Source organism: Vigna umbellata, chromosome 1 (genome assembly GCF_029865625.1).
Source record: "Vigna umbellata cultivar VRB3 chromosome 1, Vumbellata_1.0, whole genome shotgun sequence".
NCBI classification, from domain to species: Eukaryota; Viridiplantae; Streptophyta; class Magnoliopsida; order Fabales; family Fabaceae; genus Vigna; species Vigna umbellata.
The window spans coordinates 94,362,482-94,372,067 of NC_142165.1; positions in this window are offsets into that span (position 1 = coordinate 94,362,482).

Genomic DNA, 9,586 nt, shown 5'->3' on the forward strand with positions numbered 1-9,586 from the left:
AATGTTAAATAAAATTTATTTTTAATTTAATTTTCATTAATTTAGTTGAGATTAATGACAATATATTTTTAATTTTTTTTTCACATAATGCCTCCAACTTTTAACAAATATAAAATACAAAAAAATTTTATAGGCATAAAGAAAATAAATGTGAATGAAAGAGATGTGTATAATATAAGAAATCATTATAAGTGAAAGAGATTAATATGAATCAATAAAATATGGTGGACGAAGAAAATAAATATAAGAATTTATATATAAAATGAGAGAAAAATTGTCAGTAGAGATATTTATAAGCCTTAAATTTAAATACATTTTATATTATTGTTAAAAAATACATAAATTATTAATATATAAGTTAACGTCAACTTAATTAGCAGTAATTTAAATAAATATTAAAAATTAAAAATAAACAATATTAATGTTAACTATATCAATGATCTTATTTATTTTAATTAGTCTAACATTAATACAAATATTTATTTATTAAAAATAATTAATATCAACATAAATTTAGCCACACTAATTATATCAGAGACTAAATTTACAAAATAATTGTAAAAAATAGTTTAAAATTTTAACAATAATGTTTCAATTTTAGCACCTTATAAATGATGAAATAAGATGTTATAAGATTGATAAAGCAAAACATATTATCTCAAACATATTATATGATATTAATAAAATTATATATAAAAAATAAACATAATAATAATAATATATATCTAAAACAACTAAATAAAATTACTAAATTGATAAAGAAAAATATCTTGTAGCATCAATGGCATCATGCTTCAATACTTGCTTCCATGCTCACATCTAATAGTGGCAAAAGAAGAAAAAACAACAAACGAACCCTAAAATGTATTCACTTTGGTGATAGATTTGGGAGATAAGAAATAGATGAATTTGAGAGGATTTGAGAATAATTTGAGTATTTTTCATTTAAGGGATTAGGAGGCAATTTAAAATAATTTTGGAGATGAAATTTGTAAAAGTTTGAGTATAATTTGATGGAGGTGACAAATACAAAAGTTGTTTTAATTGATAGAAAATAAAGATAATATTTATTAATAATCTAAATATTTGTTAAAATTTTACAAGAGTAAAAAAATAAAAATTAATTATGAAAATAAAATACATTTGTATTTAAATAAAGTGAAATGATTATGGATAAAATTTTAATTTCTTAAAAGTATAATATTTGTAAAAGTTAATATAAGAGGAAATAAAAAAAATTAATTATTGTCAGGCCTCATTAAAACGCACCCAAAACCCTCCTGTCAGAGTCATTAAAAACGCACTCAAAACCCTCTGAACGGACGTCAGGTGTCAAACAGCGAGGATTTGGAAATCAGATAGTGAAATGCAGGTGTCAGCAGACGAGCGGACGTTCGTCTTTGACGTAGGAAGCAAAACTGAATTTTTCTGAAACACCGTTCCACTCTCTGCATGCACCCTCCTTCCCAAAAACTCTGAACTTTTCATCTTCTCCTCCTTCTCACTAGAAAACTCTCCCTTCTCTCTAAGAAACCTTGCCTTTTCTCTTCTCCGATCATTATTCAGGCACCGTAGAAGCGTTTCCGGCGTCCTGAGCTTCAGTTTGAACCGATCGGTTTCGAGTCTGAACTGGTAAGTTTTTCTCCTTCTTTAGTCGTTCGTTCCCTGACACATGCAATCCAACTTCTGGTTACATGAGTCCATAGTTTTATTCTGAAGCAGTTGGTCTGTTGTTTGGTTTAGTTTAAAAGATTGTTGAGCGTGAGGGTAGAGGAAGTTTAGTGAGGCGAATTCCATTTCTGCCTCTTGGAACGTTCGTTCACGCTCAGAGGTAAGGGAAGCTTATTTAATTTAATTTGTATGCTGTTGAATGTATGAACGTACGTTAGTTGACTGAATGAATTGGATGCATGATGATTGATATGTTTGTAGTACACGAACGATCGTTTATTTAATAAGTGAAAATGAGATATGACTGAGTTATGTTATGATGTATAAAATATATGATATCTCTATGTTTGAAGGGTATGAAATATGAATGTATAAAGGGTGAAACTATATGTAATAAATGAGTTGAAATATAAATGATCCTGATATGATTTCCCATACGAAAGTGTATGTTCGTTACTGAACGGTCCTTGACCGTTCGATTTTATAGTGAATTTGGTTAGTAATGGATTCTTTCATTTGGGAAGAATCCTAGTTGAGGACGAGCGTCTACACTTCGAATTACTGTGCTTGAGCGTTCGGCCAAGCATAGTTCTGTCTTGATATTCTGCTATAAAATATTTTAGTTATTCCTAAATACTACTTCAATAGTACCTTGGCATAATTATCAAGTTTCTTTTATATAAGTTAGTGGCACTTGGTCTTATACCAAGTGTTCCTCATAAGCAAGTGTTGGTCTTACACCATACATTCGTTCTATCTCCTTAAGCTAAATTTTCTTATATGAGCGTTCGCTCAAGCCCTCTAGGGTTCGCTCACTATAGTGTTCCGTCTTTGACTGTCACTTGGATTCTTGATACTAAACTCAATTAAACTAAGTATTCACAAACATTCGGTCTCGTCATATGAGATATATTAGGTATTATCTTCGTGCCTTGAAATATTCTTATTCATATGTTTCACTCTGGAGTCCTCGTTCTTGGTCTGGTCTTTTAATGTTCAGATGGAGTTCTCAAGAGTCGGTTCATCTAATGGGCTCAGCGTTGAAATCGACGTTCGTTCATTCGTTTCTTGGAATATATTATTGTGCGCTATCTTCCTTAAAACCGATGTCAACCTTTGGTCTTAATCCATTCTCAAATTTGAAGATCTCTCTGTCTCGCTCTATGTGTTTGGCCTAGTTTTGAGTTCGGGTTGAACGTTCGTTATTTGGAATCCTCATGAATCTTTGTACGAGGTGATTAAATGAGATGTTTATTAATAAAAGATGAAGAAAATGTAATATGGAAATGTTGTTGATTATGGACGAGCGTTCCGGGGAGGAACGACTCATGTATGAATATTGGAATTTGTAAAGTATGACTGTGGTAATGTTAAGCTGTCGATTCATCCTGATGTTCCGTAAGTACTCGTCCTCATGTAGAGGGGGTAGGTCATGTGTGGGAACAGCAGGAGGTCCTAGTCCTTAGGGGTACTTTGGACAGATAGGACTAACCTCGGGTGGCAGCTGATGAGAGTATTCCAGTTACTACACCACCCGAGTGCACGAACGTCGTAGCTACACAGATTTCATATAGTCCGGACGGTCAGTCTAGTATATTAGGCTTGTGTGAACAAACTCTGATTTATTTTGTTTGAATGATGTTGTGAAATGTACGATATGCATGAATTAAATTACATAAGCTTACCCTGTGTTTCCTGTCGTGTCTTGTTTTGTACGTTCGTCTTGTCGTTGCAATGATCATCCGTGTGGATGTGAGCAGAAGGGGACGCGCTGTTGGAAGATACGTTGGAAGAAGAAAATTTGGTAGAAGTTGAAGTGAAGACCGAACCTTAGGACGTTCGGTTAGTAGAGCAGTTTTTGAAATGAGGCGGTCTGTCGCCACTTTCTCATCTTTGTATGAATGACCGTTCGGTATTTGACTTTTGTAAACCATTCGGTCAGATTCGTACTTATGTATCATGTAAATATAGTAACTCTTTCTGTAAGGCCGTTCGGCCGAGATCGTACGTTCTTGTAAATTTTAAGACTGATCTGAATTATGATTAATTGTAATTATTCTATCATATAGTTTATTGCTGTATTTTTGGAAATTTACAATTATGAAAATAAAATAATTTTTTATTTAAATAACACTAAAGGAGGATTTAATATGTTTCTCTATATTCAGACACAACTTCGTGTTTTTCGTCTTCAACCTCACGTCACGATATTCGTATTCAAACTTTGATTACGATTACCCTTAAAACTTAGATTGATAACTATCAAATGGGACGAGGACAAACATATCAATTAATTAGAAATCATTCTAAATCTTGATACGATGATTCAAAAGAATTTATTTAAAAATAATAAAATGCTATACAAAAAAAGTTATTTATATTAATATATTTAAATATTAAAGTAATTAAAATTTACTGTTAAAAATAGTAAAAATTATGTATGAGATTAATGTCTCTTGTTTTCAATATACAAATAGGGTCCTCTATTTATAATAGGAGTGTTTCATCCTACACCTCCAACATCTCATCCTGTACCTCGAAAAATTTCACTTTTAACCTTCTGACATCTCAATATGCACCTCCAACCTTTTCAAAAGATTTATTTTTTTACTTTAATAAAAATATTTTTATTTCCTTTCTATCTTACTAAAGACACCTCAATAAATATATTTTTATTTTCTTCTCTTCCTTGCAAAAATCACTTTGTACCACCTTATTAATAATTTAATTGAATTTAAAATTTAAATATTATTTAGTATAATTTTATATTTTAATAATTATTAAAATATGATTTATATTATAATAATAGTTATATTAAAAAGATAAAAAATAACAATAAAAATAAAAAATAAAAAAGTGAAATAATAACAATAATATAAAATTTGATTTGATATGTTAAAATATATTAAAATATTAAAATAAATTAAACAATTATTAAATTTTAAATAGAAACAAAAATTTTAAATATGCTAACGTTTGGTTTTTATTTAAAATTTAATTAAAAATAATAATTTTATTTATTAAATTTTATAATTTAATAATTATTAAAATATGATTTAAATTTTTATAATAATTTTATTCAAAAATAAAAATAAAAATAACTAAAATAAAAATAATAATAATAAAAATGAAAATAGTGTTTAAAATGACATTAAAAATATTAAATATATTATATTATATTAAAATATTAAATTAAATTAAATAATTATTAAAATTTAAATAAAAAATAAATAAAATTGTTAATCGGATAAGGAAATCCGATAATATATTATACGGATATGAACATCCAATTAAAAATCTTCTTAAAATTTTGTTTCTTATTTAATTTTAATAATTGTTTAATTTAATTTAATATTTTCATATCATTTAATATATTCAAATATATTAAATGTGATCTTAAATATTATTTTTATTTTTATTATTATTATTTGAATTATTTTTATTTTTATTTTTTAATAAAAATATTATAAAAATATTATAAAAATATAAATCATATTTTAATAATTATTCAAATATAAAAGTATAATAAATAATATTATAATTTTCATTTAAATGAAATATTTATTAAATTTTAAATAAATAAACAAAACCGTTAGCATATTTAATTTTTTTTCTATTTAAAATTTAGTAATTGTTTAATTTATTTTAATATTTTAATATATATTTACATATCCAATCAAATTTATTATTATTATTATTATTTCATTTTTTATTTTTTATTTTTATTATTATTTTTATTTTAATTATTTTATTTATATTTTTTAATATAACTATTATTATAATATAAATCATATTTTGATAATTATTAAAATATAAAATTATATTAAATAATATTTAAATTTTAAATTAAATTAAATTATTATTAAGGTGGTGTAGAGTGGCTTTCGTAAGAAAGAGAAGAAAATAAAAAGATATTTATTAAGGTGCCTTAAATAAGAAAGAGAAGAAAATAAAAGTATTTTTATTAAAGTTAAAAAATAAATCTTTTGAAAAGGTTGGAGGTGCAGATTGAGATGTCAAAAGGTTAAAAATGGAATTTTTTGAGGTGTAGGATGATATGTTGGAGGTGTAAGATGAAACACTCTTATAATAGAAAAAATATGGACTAAGCCCAAAATACAAATAAGAAATAATAACAAAGATAAATATAAAATAAAGAAAATATATTTAACACTCTCCCTCAAGCTAGTACATACATATGTACCAAGCTTGTTACTAATATAATTCACGAAGTCTTAGTGAAAATATCAACTTTTGCACTCGAATGACACCAAATTGCTAATGATTTGCAAGACGACATAGAAGACGAAATACCAACCCGAAAGACTTCTCTGAGCAACAAATTTGAGAGATTGCTCCATATAAATCTCTTATTGCAAATCACTGTTAAGATGTCACCGGTGGATAAAGAGGTAATTGTTTGAGAGTCACCACAACTATAAATAAACTAACAAAAAACATATTTTCCATGAAAAAAAAAACATATATAAATGGGTCAAACACAATGGTGACAAAAGAGAGGTCAAAAGAGACAACATCGGAAGAAGTCATGGATGAATAAGAGAGAGAAATCTTAAAAAAAAAATTCACCAATCAAGACACATGAAAAAGAAAAAAGAGCAACATCGATGCTCTAAATAGCTGCCTGGAGGAGATGAGACGTGTGACAACACACATTGACCTAAAAGAAGAATAAAAGCGACCTCGACGCTCTAAATCGTTGTGAGACGTGCCAACATGTATGACGAAAAAAAGGAGTAGATCTATAACTTTAAAAGGTGCTAAAAGCGCGTAGGAGCTCCGATGAAGGTATTGTTGATAGCATGATGGTCGTCTGGCCGAGACAATCAAAACCATGTGATCGTCGGTCGAAACTAGAACTCCATTAGTGACAACCATAGACGATAACACCGCTGCCAGCAATGACAAGTGTAGTAATAAAGAAAACAAGAATTTTTCTATTTTTAAATCATTATTATTTTCTAAAATTAACTATTATTTTATTATATAAAAATCTCGGTCTCTTGGCATACACGTGTCTAACATAACATATAAATGTAAATAAGATTCATTCATTCACAAAAATATTAATAATGGTTAAAGGAAGGGATAACTTTCCTTACATGTTGATCAAAGGTGAGGATTTTTTATCTTCCTAAGGAGATTTAATGTTATTTCAAATTTTTGGTGGGCTTCATAAGGTTTTATAGGTTTCAATTTTGGTTGGAAAATATAAGGGAAAAAGGGTTATAATAATTGACAATTAATTGATGTAAAATAAATATAAACAATTATCAATAGATTGAGTATTAATTAATCCATAGGAGTAAAATGTGAAAAAAGTTTGTCTGTCCCATTCCATCATCATGTAATTGGAGGGAAAAAAAGAAGTAATAAAACATTATATGAAGTTATATTTGCATGGGTGGTCTTCATGAGTAAATAATTCATTTAGTGTGAAAAGAAACTGTAGATAGAGCGATTAAACCCGATATTCTGGATAACAAAATAGCCACTGCCTAATTTTTCGCTTTTTAAAAATAAATAGGTTTTGAATTTATTATCCGTAATATTAACATTTTTTTTTCTGTGAATCAGAAATTTATATTATGACTTTCAAAACTAGTTCCTCTTTTTCTTTTCTTCTCCATTGTTAAGAAAGGAAAATAAAAAATAAAAAATGGATTATAATATATTTTTTTAATACTTATGATTCTTGTCTTCAAACTAAATCCTTATACATTAAACTTTTCATTTTATTCTAATAATCTTAATTTTCAATTATTCCTTATCTATTTCTTAAAAAAATATATTTTTCTTTACTTCTTCAAAATGTTTTCTAGCAATAAAAACTAGACAATAAAAGGAAGAAGAAAAATAGAAATTAGCTGAAGTAGGTGACTTGCTTGATTTGATTGTCAGCTGTAGACTGACATTGATCTTTTAAACTTGAAAAAACAATTCTGAGGAACTGAGAAAAGTGATAGGTGTGAGTGCTTGACTAAACCTAGGCTATAATATAACAATAAAGACTTTTAGAGATTTTGGATAATTTTTAAATAAATATTATTTAAGAAAATTATAAATATAAATAAACTGTTTTAAATATGATTTATAATAAGTCTCATTTTAAAATATGACTACCAATAAAAAGCACATTAAAATATGATATTAAATTTTAATTATTTTTCAAAAAAATAAAAATAAAACGCGTGTTTCAAAGATAACTCTAGCTTAAACTTGAAAATATTATATTTTTTTTCACCTTTTCTTTGATAGAAAGGAAAAATAAAAAATAAAAAACATAAGCAAAAGGGATGATAAAAATGAGCGAATATACATCATTTGATTTTGATTGAAATGAAATAAATATATAATAAAAAAATTTATTGGAGAAAATTATTTATTATTGTTTATTTTATTATTAATATCAATATTATTTATCATTAATAATTTTTTATTTTTAGTATTTATTCATTAATATTATAACAAAAAACCAATGTATTATAAACAAGTTATTATAAGGCAATAAAAACCATGTTTTAATTCTCTACTTGAAAAGATGTATATGTCTTTCTATCTATAATTTTAAATATATATATATATATATATATATATATATATATATATATATATACACATTTTAATTATTATTATCTTTTCAATTACTTATTATTATTATTATTATTATAATAGTAAAGAGTAAAACAATCATAAATTATTATAACTGATTATAAATCAGGTACCTGCTCTTCCTCTGTCATTCTCTATTTTTTCACCTTTTCTCATACATTTATATATTCCAATAGTCGTTCCTTTTTTATTTTTTCACATATTCATTTACTTTCAGTAAAATATTTCGGATCTTACTCAAAATTTGACTGTAGATCTAGAGTGGTGGTTGAATATTTTTAATGATTAGAATTCAATCACTTGAAAGAAATTCATTTACAAAAGCCTTTTCGACATTCAGAATAGTAAAAGAGTTTTTATTTTTATAAAATTAGTAGTAAGTATTAATAACTTTAAATCAGTATTCTTTATAATTATTAGTTATATTTATAGAATCGAAGGTTGTGTATCTATGTTATCAAATTATCCATATTGATTATAATATATGAATATTGTCTTAATAAATTTAAATTTGAATTGTTATAAAATAAAGAAGGATAATGAATTTTTTAGTGTTGTGCTTCTTAATATGTTTATTAGATTGAGTAAGAATAATTTTTAATTTTATATTGTTATAATTTTTATTTTATTAAAATAACCTATTATTTATTATTTTTATTCAAATAAAATTATTTACTATTACCAGCTATTATAGTTCAGTTTATTTTACTACTGTCATCAAAAAATTAGTTCCAAATTACTTAAAAAACTGAAATTGTGAGAAGTTTTACTTTTTTCAATTATTTATTGGATAAATTTTAAATAAATAATATACTATATTAATTAATATTAATTAAATATCTAATATGCGTTTATTAATAATGAATTCATGAATTTGTATGTCTATGGTGTACTTATTGCTCACTCGTTCTCTAATTTCAATATATGAGTTCTTTTTATCGTCTTAATGAATAATATTTATATTTTTAATATTCATTTCAAAATTAAAGCTCAATATATTCCAATACCAAAAAACTAATTGCTAATATTTATTAAAAAATAATATATATTTACAATATTAACTTACAAATTTAATTTATATAACACAATATTTTTTTATTAAATATTGTTTCACCATTAAACAGCTTAGTATTATTTATCTAAAATCACAAATTTTCATTACAGCATATTAAAAAAAATATACCATACAAAAATAATTGTAACACACATTTTATTATCAATCACATTACAGCATAATTTAATATATTATTATCTATATTAAATAAATAATTTAACTAATTTA